This window comes from Aplysia californica, unplaced genomic scaffold, assembly GCF_000002075.1.
Source record: "Aplysia californica isolate F4 #8 unplaced genomic scaffold, AplCal3.0 scaffold00942, whole genome shotgun sequence".
Taxonomy (NCBI): Eukaryota; Metazoa; Mollusca; class Gastropoda; order Aplysiida; family Aplysiidae; genus Aplysia; species Aplysia californica.
In genome coordinates, this window is record NW_004798212.1 from 69,359 (window position 1) to 80,189 (window position 10,831).

Consider the following 10,831-nt stretch of genomic DNA (forward strand, 5'->3'; position numbering starts at 1 on the left):
ATAATGACAAATAAAAATAACAGAGAGAGAGAGAGAGAGAGAGAGAGAGAGAGAGAGAGAGAGAGAGAGAGAGAGAGAGACGTGTACTATTTGAGCATTGTCTGCGCGTGCCGTGCACGTACAATACACTACGCGCAAAAAAGTCTGACTGCCGGAGTCCACGTTATATTTGTCATAACACCATGTCTACTTTTACAGATGTTTTGCAGGGAGGGGGAACAAGGGTATGCTATGTTTTGACATCGGGGGTGGGAGGGTGGGCGGGGTGTAATTGGTCGCTTTTAAGAACCTATCCAGAAAAATGCTGTATTGAGAAAACCGAAGGTAAAGTTTTTGGACTCTTGTTCAGTTGTTTTGTGGGTTTTTTTTGGTTTTGTTTAAGACGAGGAGAGTTTTCTCTAGATCTATTCTAACCAAACCAATATACACATCAATGAAATCAAATTTCTCTTATAGTCTTGTAGGTAGGGCAATGCCCCCTTTTGGTGCAGGTCAAGATTTGAAAGCGACCAATTATGTTTCGAAGTCGTGTGCACGAGATAGAGAAACGGGGCAAGGAAGAAACCAGGACAAGCGAAGCGGTGAACAACGGGAACTATGTAGTGTGTATCTCCTTGTCTTTGTCCTACTTTGCGATCAGAATCAGGTCACAGCACCAATCCACCACAAACAGAAACACACGAGATGAAAAAAACTGGTGGGACTCAAGCAGCTGGACCACGTGACCCATGGGTGATTATCTCAGTGCCCAGGCCACACTCCCGGATAAAACAATAATATTATATTAAGCACAATTCATAAACCGCCAGACCACAGCCCAGATTTCCTTCCCGCGAATTCCCCAAAAGCCAAAAATTAATACCGATGATATATATACTCGCCAACTGATAATAGTATTGTTTGTTTAGTATTAGCAAGAGTTTTACGGCACAAGCAACACAATAAGGTCATATAAATGCCGAAGATTAGAGGTGTTACAAGAGAGTAACAAACATAAAAAAGAAGGAGAGATCAGGACGATAGATGTTTGATAGGAGAGAATTGGTGGAGAGAACAGGATGATAGATGTTTGATAGGAAAGAAGGAGCAAACCACACTAGAGCACCCGCCAACTACCCACAGTATTGTTTGTTTATTTGTTTTGAGTATAGAGAAGCACATCGACACAATATTGGTCACTTAGAGAAGGGAAAGAGAGGAACAGACAGAGAAACAACAGAGGGAAATAAAAGAAGTAGCAACATGTGCTCGTTTGGGGTACATATGACCATTACCCACCAAGCTTTGAGATGGAATCCACTAGGAAAGGAATTGGAGGATTAAGAGGGACTTAGATTCAAACCTGAAACAGACTACATAGGCCTATGGTTGGACAGCGGTGGAGAGTGGAGACAATAGCTCAAGACAGAAGTAGGTGGAGAGCTCCTGTTGGTGGACTGTACTCCGGGGTGAGAAAGGATGAAGATGATGAGTACTTATTTATCCGAGATATGGGGGGAGGTTGTTGTCTTTTATTCCATAGGTGTTTTCACGCCCCTATCAACACAATTTAGATCTTTTAGAAGGCAGGGTCCTGACATCCCAGCAGAAAGACACTACCACTATATATCTTTCTCCTCCAACCCAAGGTTCCAGGTGAATTATTTGTCAATAGCCTACATATATATGTTAAACACAAAAAGTCTAGACAAAAATTTTTCATTTATAATTCAAACCTGAAATCAAGCGCTTAACACAAACTGGCACCCATAAACTACACACACCTGCACTGGCACACAGAGATACCTCCTGCATGGCAAGATCTGATAAGACATGGTGCATTAAAAAAAAGAAAAGATATTACAGGTACATAAGACAGGACAAAACAAAAGAAAATAAGATAAATAATACTTTATCACATATGTCTCAACGTGATGGAATCGGGGTCTTGTCAATTTTGGGGCATATGGAGCTATTGGTATCACGAGCCTGTCCATTTGCCTTGCTTTTGATGGGAAAAAAATTATTCATTTATCTTTTGCAAAAGTCAAGATATTGGCGAACGAAGGATGTGGGGGGCGCCTGGTTTCAGAAGTAAAAATTAGCCTGAAAATGGCCACCAAAGTTACGTTATTTCCTTAGCTTGAGAGTCTGTGGAAACTGAAAATTTACATCTTTTATGCCTTTACTCAATGTTTTTCAGTAAAATCCACACAGAAATGTGTTCTTTTATGGGCATGAAAGGTGTTGAGCCAAAAAACAAAAATTCAATAAAAATTCCAAAATCTGCGGAAAAATACTTGTTTCTTCACTTTCATTATTTTGACAAGCGCCTGATTTCATCATGCAGCCTCACATATATTTATACAGCCAGAAATAACAATTCTCAAAACTCAATGGAGTTGCGCTGCATACCTGTATACAGTGGTCTAGATTCAGCGTTGGGGACAAGCCACATATAAAAATCAAAATGAGGAGAACATAACTACTCTCATAAATGATAAAATAATAAAATAGCATTTATAGAGCACATTTCCATACTTGACAGCATGCTCTTTGTGCTTTACAAATAATACTCCAGAAGACCCAAGAACTCGAAGAAACATTCTCAACTTCTCAGGAAGCATATATGATTATAAATATATATACAGTAGTCTCCGCCTAAGATCCCACGGCTTACGATCCCGGCTCGCTTAAGATCCCGCTGTTTTAAGAAAACAGAATTTTTACTATACAAAAGCCACCCTTAAGATCCCGCTCTGATGCACTCTCAAGGTCTACATTCGGCAAAGAACCCGCATTTCAGATCATAATTTGCGGAACAATAACCCAGGCGGGACAGCCGATCAACCAACAGTGAAAAGTTGAGATCAATAAACAATCCATCGCGTCAAAGATCAGCCACTATTGTCAATGTGATCACATACACGTTGTAAAACTCGATGAAGCGATACAATGTTTGCCCCAGACCGGATCACACCGGGTGTGACCGACACGCTTGTTTTCCCCGAACATCGCACTCACACCTGAGCTCTCCCCCTAAACTTACATCCCTCGCTGGGTGGGTAGGGCCTACACGTTCGCTCCAGGCGGGATCACATTGTATCGTGAATTCTTCCCTGACCATTGCAGAAGTTGTCTCTACTCCCGAATTTGCGAGACAGACTGAATTTATATTGGTGTGTTCACAACGTAATGGTGTGTAACGACAAAGGCGGTTGGGGGAGTGGGGGAACTCGGTCAGAGATGGAAAGCTATAAATTTTCTACAGATAAGGGGGAGGGGCAACTGGACAAGCGTAGATCTTGAGACTCAGGATACGATAATAAGTGAAAAAGGCATGCCTCATGCCACTATGCACTGTGATAGGTCATCAAGGTTAACCACTCTTTGCTCGCCATATGTCATAAACCCACAAAGCGGTCACGTCAGTTCATTTTTGAGTGGAGGGAGACCATTTTACTGATTGTGAGCCTTAACGTGGGTCACCATAGATTCTTCCCTGGGTTCGTCGGTTAAGATCCCGGTTCGCCTAAGATCCTGCATTTCCTTGCTCCCGAGCATCGGGATCTTAGGCGAAGACTACTGTAGAGCAAGGCTTATAAAGGAAGGGCTTTTTGAATGTGGGCTAGCCCAAAAAATGATCTCCCATCTGATGCTGAATTCTGTCATAGAGGCCTGATGATATGTCTTTCAGAAAAATGGAAAGGTTGAAAAACAAAGGCACCTGCCAAACATAATAAATATTAATAAAAACGAACAAAGCAGGTACACCAGAACTTTCCAAAACGATTGCAAAAAAGAGATCTCCTTGGCCTTGGTGAACACATTGGAATATAATAAACGAAGTGACTATTTCTCCGAACGCTCAGGAAAAAAATTTGAACTGTACAACATATTTCTCCAAACGGTTTCCGTTCTCTAGAATTTTTAGTCTTGAGAGATTTCGGTGCCATCTTGCATTCTGCCATTCTGCGAGGAAGCAAATTTTGCATCGAATTCAATTTCTAGAGCAAGAGATTTTTAAATGTCTGAATATTCAGATACTTCAGTTGTGATTGGGGCAACGTTCCAGGACTACACATCATTTGAAAATGCCTTCAATCGAGAGAACAGGACTGCTCGACCTTGGCAGTAACCTATTTTGCATTTAGTCACCCCTAAAGTAAAGCAAAAACTAAAATCTTTCATGTAAACCCCCCCAAAAAATGAACCCGCCCCATTCACACCTTACACACACACACGCGGACCACTCCATTCGAAAAAAATCTCAAAAAATCTCGAGAATGTAAACCATTCGGAGAAATAGAGTTCAAGTTTATTTTCCCGAGCGTTGGGAGAAATTGAGCCGGCCTAAAATAAAAGAAGGGGGGTGGGGGTGGGCAGCGGCCGTTTGTATGATGTACGTGATTGTCTTGAAATATAAACAGACTTTCAACTTTTCATCAATTGGGGTCATTGATTGACATAATTAGAAAGTGCTGCACTGAGGCTGGAAATCTAGAGTCTAGACTAGACTGTTTGGACTTGGGTTGTAAAAACACCTTAGCCTTAACTGAACATCACGATAAAATAAATGATAATACCCCCCACTCCCAAATAAGGGGGGGGGGGGGTGGAATCCTCTCTTTCCACTAAAACAATAACCATTACGATCAATATTCAAAATGAAGCTTCTAAAGTCTAAAAAAAAATAAAGGTCAAAGTCAAATAGAGATCAGTTACGGTGAATGTGTGTGTACTGTACTGTCAACTTTTTGAGACACAACTTGCGAGTTCCTGTACCATTCTGTGTAATAAAATTTTGCAATTTTGCAAGACCCGCTAATAGATCTAGATCTAGTAGAAATCTTAACGTTGTCGACAAAAATGTTAGGCCTAAAATTGAATGTTTGACAAACCTGGAAACTTGTGCGAAAAGGCTGCATCTTGTCCTTGTGTGAGGTAGACTGTGACTGTGTAGTGTGTGCTGGGTTCCTTCCTGTCGTTGAATATTCGGTTAAAAGTTACAGTATTTATCAGCAGACGCCAGACCGGGGCTTATTACCGGTACCAATTTAAATGATGATAATGGGTTACAGGTACGGACAGCTGTGGTGCTGCTTAAAAATGGACAGGACACACTGTATGCAATCAACCGAGTTAAGTGCACACACAGAATTCTACACTTATAGAAGCGGAACTCCCTCTTCGCGATCGCCGATTCGCTGTGAGGAATTGAAACTAAAACATGGCGGCCGGTTGAGGGCACCTTTGGCTGCGCCGCACAGCGAGGCTTCGCGTTGCTATGCACGCTAATGCTAGTGGTAGGGCTTGGAAGACACCTTACATCAGTATTTTAAAACTTTCTTCGAAGAGGAAATATAGTGAAATAGTCTAGTACATTTTTATTGCCTACAATATGTCATATTTGGCAATGTTACAATGTTTTTGTATTTGTATTGTTGGTTTGTTGTTTTTTTTAAATGATGGGATGGGATTTAGATCTAGATCTAGATATCTAGATCAAGATAGATCTAGATCTCTAGATCTAGATCTATTAAAGATCTTCACAATCACAATACACTTGATAATAACACTAATTATGAACATTAATTCTGTTGGCAAAATATCTAGATATAGATCTAGTCTTGATTAGTACTAGATCTACGCTAAGGCAAAAGGGGACGCTGACAGTAACATTAACATGCTCACTACATTTATATTGTCATTAAACTTAAGGCCATCCAAAGCAAGCAAAAAAGAACAATATAAGCCTTTTCTCCAATTTACTAGGAAGAGATAAATAAATTGAGCTTATATTGAGGAAATGTATTATTTCTCACTTTAAAAATTCATCTCTGTGTTTGCATCAGTAGTGTGTACATACAACAACATTAACATTAACATGCTTTGTTTAAAGCACGCGCGAGTCTAACAAATACAAGAGATTGGAGAATGTGTCGGTTGCAAATAAAATACATAGGCCTATTGTACATGCTGCCAAAAACACAAAAATGCAGAAAAGGCCTCAAAATATTGGTTTACACATAAAAGCCAATAATGCAAAACAAAGTAAACAAGAGTGGAACTGGCATATATTTTCTGAATACAATATGTTCAAAGTCATTTTCTGTGTGTTGGGAGTGTGATTTCTAATGCATGAATGATAGGCTCATTTAGATGTGATATATAATGAAGAAACTTGTGTCTACAGTCACAACAGAAAGAGTTCCATGGCGAGTGATCACTGGTCAAGGATTTCAGAGCTGTGTGCATTTTGAGAAAAATGTATCCCCATACCCTGGATCACATGTCGAGGGGATGGGCTTGTCCCCCTGTAATCCCCGCACACAGTAAATAAACACATATTTTTTAACACGAATAAGAAAAAATAAGTGGTCTCTTGTTACGAATCAAATTGAAGTCCTGTTTCAATTCGATTAATTGATAAAAGTGCGTATCGCAATGCATTGGCCACCCCCTGCCCTATAGGTTTATGCTATTTAATAAATACATTCGTCTGATCTGGAATCTTTATTGCCCGCACACAGTAAACAAACACACATTTTTGAACACGTATAAGAAAAAATAAGTGTTGTCTTGTTACGCATCAAATCGAAGTCCTGTTACAATTCAATTAATTGATAAAAGCGTGTATCGCAAGGCATCGGCTAACCCAGCACTATTACGCTATTTTATAAACACATTCGTCAGATCTGGAATCTTTAATCTTTAATTTTTAATCCCCGCACACAGTAAACAAACACACATTCATGAACATGTATATATAAGAAAAAATAAGTGTTGTCTTGTTACGGATCAAATCGAAGTCCTGTTACAATTCAATTAATTGATAAAAGCGTGTATCGCAAGGCATCGGCTAACCCAGCACTATTACGCTATTTTATAAACACATTCGTCAGATCTGGAATCTTTAATCTTTAATTTTTAATCCCCGCACACAGTAAACAAACACACATTCATGAACATGTATATATAAGAAAAAATAAGTGTTGTCTTGTTACGGATCAAATCGAAGTCCTGTTACAATTCAATTAATTGATAAAAGCGTGTATCGCAAGGCATCGGCTAACCCAGCACTATTACGCTATTTTATAAACACATTCGTCAGATCTGGAATCTTTAATCTTTAATTTTTAATCCCCGCACACAGTAAACAAACACACATTCATGAACATGTATATATAAGAAAAAATAAGTGTTGTCTTGTTACGGATCAAATCGAAGTCCTGTTACAATTCAATTAATTGATAAAAGCGTGTATCGCAAGGCATCGGCTAACCCAGCACTATTACGCTATTTTATAAACACATTCGTCAGATCTGGAATCTTTAATCTTTAATTTTTAATCCCCGCACACAGTAAACAAACACACATTCATGAACACGTATAAAAAAATAAGTGATCTCTTGTTACGGATCAAATTGAAGTCTAGTTACAATTCAATAATTGATAATAGCGCGCATTGCAATGCATTTGCTAACTCAGCATTATACGCTATTTAATAATACATTCGTCAGATTTGGAATCTTAAATTATAATCATAAATATATGAGCCCACGCGTGGGGAGTGAAAGTGAAAGGAATTGAAAATGCTTTCAAAAACAATTATTAAAGTAACATAATTAAAGTAGGACTACATGTGCTTATAAAGACCCAAAAAGGTGTATGGATGCGGAAATTAATGTTTCGGATGAAAATAATACGCTATCTCTACTACTGTAGCATGTGGTCAAAAATTTGATGCGCAACTTATTATCAAATATCTAGGCTACTGAACTATCAAACACCTAGGTCTAGATTCTCCTACTTTAACATAATGACTTAGATCTATATCAATTCATCTTAACCGATGAGTATTTTTTTCAAATATTTGCACACATCTATAAGTTCTATATTATTGTAGAAATTTCTTTGAAGAAAATTCTTTAATAAATACAAGCCCAATATATTTTAAAAAAAATCCCACTCAATGGTTTCTACAGATTTTTAAAAAGTTTATAGCTGGAGCTAAATCTCTTTTAAAAGCAAGTCCGTCCTTTTTTCTACTTCTGCTGGCGACATAAAGTTAATTATTGAACGCATGTTTTGAGAACATTAATTAGATCTAGTGAAAAATATGTTCAGTGTAAAACAAATTTCTTGTAACAAGTTTTGCTACTAAGAAATTACGTAGGTCATATGCGTATGCAAAATGTGTGTGGGAAGCTAGAAGTGCTGTGAACAATCCCATCCGTGTTACGATTTTTTTTCACAGTTCTGTAGATCTTATATTTATAAACTCTCTATGTCTGCTGTTTCTGTTGTTGCACCCAAAAACACAACAATTTAAAACCTTAATTTCAATCTCTAGTTGCACAGTGAATTCTGTTACTCAAAATTACAAACTGGACAGTAAATGTCCCACTTTTCACTCGTTTGTAAAAGCCGCTATTGCTTTAAAAGCTATAGGTTACTTCCGAAAACGATAAATCGTGCCCTCAAGACGCCATTGTTTTCGGTCTTCAATTCCTCACAGGTCACGTGGTACAGTTCCCGTTCTATAAGTGTAGAATTCTGTGAGTGCACACTAGGTCTGTGTGCTCGTGTGCTGTGTTGGCTTACTGTGTAAAACACGCAGAGAAGCAAATTGGGACACAGTAGGCCTACAGTGACTTGGCACCTTGGTCTCGAGAGGTCACCTTATCAGCCAATGGAAAAAGACGATCCCAGACACACCTTCAATTGGAACTTGCCTATAAGTTTTCGCCTTTTTCGTGCTGCTTATTATTATTATTATTATTATTATTATTATTATTATTATTATTATATCTATTATTATTATTATTATTATTATTGTTATTATTATTGTTATTATTATTGTCATTATTATTATTATCTTTGTTATCGTTGCTGTTGTTGCTATTGTTAAAATTGTTATTATCACAGTCATTGTTATTATTGTTGTTATTATTATATTATAGTAGTTATTTTATTATTATTATTGTTGTTATTATTTTTATTATTATTATTATTATTATTATTATTATTATTATTATTATTATTATTATTATTATTATTATTATTATTATTGAGGTTTATAATTGCTATCGTTCTTTGCTGTTGTTTTAGATAAAAATAAATTTGTATGTATGATATAATATGTTTTTGTTCATGATGATGGCAGCTGACTAAATCTGTGTTAATTTTTGGTTATACATGTATGCCTCATTTATTACACTCATTATTGTGGTCATAATATCCCCTAGGAAGACAATGTAAAATGCCAAATTTTACTTTTCTTGTAAAAAAAACTACTGCTTTTTCTTTCCTCATCCTTACTATCGTCATTTTTCTTCTACTTCTTTTGTATGTTTGCCACTCTTTTTTTTTTTCTCTAGGTCTTTAATGCCATCTACGGGTGAGATTTTCCTCATTTTTACCCTGTTTGACCATATATTTTCCCCCTCCATTTTTGACTCCTACATCCTTTTCCATCACAGTTTCAAGCGTCCGCTTCAATCAATTATGTTTCAGTCATTTAAAAGGGGGTTTTAAAAAAATATTTTGCAATTTTGGGTCATGTTTTTTAAATATTTTCTTCATTTTTTAAAAATATTTATTTTTCCGACTTTAATTTACATCTTCTCCATTATTTTCCTTCTGAAAATTTCATTATTTTACACAATGTACATCCATAGGTGACCTGTACTGAAATAGAGCCCTTTTTCAAGATAGTGAAAGAATATTTCATAGTCCATAATTATTTTCATAATCGTAATATTACAAATCTGGCGTTATTTGTTCATTACATAGGTGTTGTAGTTTGTACTTGCTAAAAATAAAAGCCAAGGGACGAAAACTAAGAGGATAGCCTTTGAAATTTGATGAAATTATCCAATATGGCGGGTGTTTGCTTGGTTACCATGGTTACCATGAGCTTATAATAATAAATAATTACTTGAATTTATTCTTTGATGTCTGACTAATATGAATATATCATCGTTGCTTGGGGGATATGGATTTTAGAAATTCCACCAGCAGATGGCCTTAAGCCTTAAGTGTATTAGGGCGAAGGTCATATGAGCGCGCGGGACACACCAAACATTTTCATTTGGTAGGAAATTTTGAATTTTGCCCGGTGGCGGCCGAAGCCTCTTATCGATTTTGGACCTCCAAGTAAGGGATCTTTAACGTGCGCAACTTGCACACGGGACCTTCCAGATTTTTTGCCCTTGTCCGAGAAGACCAGGTGTAGATTTTTCCTACCATAAGATCAGGATGTGGCTCAAAGACAGTAGTAGAAGGAGCCAAGGAGAAGCAGTAGAAAGCCTGTAGAAAGAGCCAGGAGCCCAGAGGAGGGGGCAAATAAAGGAGGCGAGGGGGTGGAGGCAGAAAGTGGAGATGAAAGCAGACGGCAGAAAGACGCTAGAGAGCAAGTAAGGATAGCGAAAGGTGACAATTTTAAAGAAGAATTTTTTTCCATTGCTACCCGGATTCGAACCCGGGACCTTTGAATGAGAGGCGAAACGTCAAGGCCACGGCCGTCGTCACTCTCTAATTGTGAACTGCTATATCCGGGGTAGGCGAGGCCTGATTCCTCGCTGGACTTCATGATCTCTGTTGACATATCCACCCGGCCTTGGTGCTCATATAATATGACGTATTATGCAGTTTCGAGCGCCGTGCGTAAAACCTTACTAAAACTAAACTAAACGAATCACAGCGGCAGCATTAAAATTGCTAAGTGGCAACCATAAAAAAACACCAACAGCATGGAAGCGAGAACACTGTATACATTGCTAATGATTATTCAAACTGCATACGTATATGTGAAAACCAGTCACGTCATCAACTATGATAATGCAAC

The 10,831-nt window shown here is 37.8% G+C and overlaps 1 long non-coding RNA gene across 1 annotated transcript in view; it reads right to left on the bottom strand.

Moving 5' to 3' along the window:
• The window catches only part of LOC106013493, a 7,936-nt gene extending 2,809 nt beyond the window's left edge, over nucleotides 1-5,127 (bottom strand). The window contains exon 1 of the long non-coding RNA XR_001185355.1: nucleotides 4,881-5,127. This is a non-coding gene — a long non-coding RNA (uncharacterized LOC106013493). The remainder of the gene's footprint in view (nucleotides 1-4,880) is intronic.
• Nucleotides 5,128-10,831: the final 5,704 nt, after the last annotated feature.